Raw genomic sequence first — 2,313 nt, forward strand, 5'->3', positions numbered from 1 at the left:
GGCAAATAAAACAGAAAGCTGAGTAGTATGCATATCCCCCACATAATCCTAAGAAAAAAGATTAGGTACATATAGTACACACTGAACAACAAGTCTTGATTTCCTACCTTGGAGGTAATGCAAAAGACAGACAAATACAAAAACTGTTTGTGATCAAATTTAGTTAGTAAGATAGACCCTGCCTATTTGGCTCACAATAATATACCAAAGTTTGAGAAGGATGAATGTCCAAATGTATTTTTTCACTAAAATTTCTCTTCAAGTCAATACCTGAACAGTTTTGCTAATACTTTCAATTAAATGTTCTTTTTTAATGTTTTTTCTGTCATGTGGAAATATGTAAATTATTTCAAGCCAAATAAAACCATTTCTTTCTTGCTCGTTAAAAAATTATTTTTAAAAATCTACTTCAAATAATTTCTTAGTTGGTACTTAGATAATTTTCCATTTATAAAGAATATCCAGAATAGCAGAAAAGAATATAAAATGTATAAAGGGTCATCCCCAAGGAACTAAGTGGATTTGAAATTTCCTTCTGTATATTTTAGTGCTGCCCGCTGCCCAGGCTAGAGTGAAGAGAGCCGTGACATCCAGGTAACTCGTGCTCATAAGCGTCCGTGCACACAAGGATTTGCGTTCTCCAAAACACGAGGTTTTTCTGGTTCTGTATCTAAACATTTCTTTGTATTTCAAAGCTAACTTAAAATTAGAAGGTAAATACATTTTTTTAAATTTTGTGGGTGATGATTATTGAGCTATGGGACCTTCTAGGTGATAAGTCACAACTCTCTAGAAGTGAGCTAGGTGTCATAATGCCCAAAGCGAAGAGCCTGTGCAGCAACATGCATGATTGGGAATCCTACACAAGCCATGGGTTCAATGGTTTAAATTAAACTCTTCCCGGGAGGAGACAGTGTTTCTTGATGGATGCAGATTCTGTTTGTGTCCATGAGATGCACACACATCACTCCTGCTGTAGACCCACTTTGTGGTCATTTAGAAGCACAAACTTAACTCCACAAAATATAAAATGTGGAGTATGAATGTGAAGATACACAGTACAAACAGGAGTTAAGTGGAATCTGCCTGCAACCATCTTTTATTTTTTTCTTCCTTCAAGGCTACAGAAAATCTGCACACAAACAAAGAAATTAATTCTCTCATCATAGAAAAGGCTCCCTTACAAATAGCCAAGGGGTCCAGTCAGATTCCGCAGTGAGTGTTATGTTGAATCACATTCGATTCCACAGGTATGCTTTCTTGTGAGTCTGCAGAATCAGGATCAACTTTTTCTGGAAATACTAGCTTCTCACAAACTGCCTCCTTTATTGGTAAATACTGTGATATTTCATTAGGTTCCGTGAAGAAGGAAGGTGGAACATGAGTTAAATTAGCAAACTTGCTTTCTCTTGAAGTATATTCTCGTAACATATAGTTCTTGTCAGCCTCATGGTAAACCCTTGTGTCGTTCATTCTGATAAGCACCCCATCAATTCTCAAGAAAAACCGCAACAGCAGAAAAAAGCTAGAAGGCATTACTCTTATTTTCACACTCAGACTTGAAACTCCATGATCATGAAGTTCATCCTCAAAGAGGAGAACTTCAAAAAATTTAATCTGTTCTCTGGCTTTCAATTTCTCTGTATCTACATGATCTGTTGTAGGTATAACCTTTAATTTAAGAGCGTCTCCAAGTAATATTCCTTTATAATCTGTTGTATAGGTCCAATCATACCGCATAAAAACCTCTTTAGAGTGCTCACCTTCCGTCCTGTTTTCCTGCCACTCTTCAGCACACGCCACTTTAAGCATCCCTTGGTAGTTGTTTACACATTTTAATGTATCTGTAGCGTTGAACTCAATCCGAAAGCCAGCACCTGCTGGATTCCTAACACGTTGTCTCCAAACATCATTTCTGGGAGAGATGGCATGTGCAATTCATCCACTAGCTTCTCCACATCCTCTGACTTCATGATGTGGGTCTTGGCCGCCGTCAGCTGCCAGGGCCCGAAGGAGAAGTTCTGGTGGCTGCTCTGGAAGCCATGGATCATCATGGTCGAGGAGCGCGTGACGTGCATGCAAGGGGCACGGGAGCGGCAGCAGCGGCGGTGGCAATAGCACCGAGGAAAATGAAATACCTTGGAATGAATCTAACTAAAGAAGTCAAAGATCTTTTCAAAGAAAATTACAGTACTCTGAAACAAGAGATCGTAGAGGCTTTCACAAAATGGAAAGATATTCCATGTTCCTGGACAGGAAGAACCAACATTGTGAAGATGGCCATACTCACAAAGTTGCTGTACAGATTTAATG

General features: G+C 38.9%; 1 pseudogene; it reads right to left on the reverse strand.

Annotated features, from left to right (window-relative positions):
- Positions 1 to 875: 875 nt before the first annotated feature.
- Positions 876 to 2,107, reverse strand: LOC101573911 (annotated as a pseudogene).
- Between the last annotated feature and the right edge of the window lie 206 nt (positions 2,108 to 2,313).

This window comes from Octodon degus, unplaced genomic scaffold (genome assembly GCF_000260255.1).
Source record: "Octodon degus isolate 3935 unplaced genomic scaffold, OctDeg1.0 scaffold00117, whole genome shotgun sequence".
In the NCBI taxonomy this organism is placed as follows: domain Eukaryota; kingdom Metazoa; phylum Chordata; class Mammalia; order Rodentia; family Octodontidae; genus Octodon; species Octodon degus.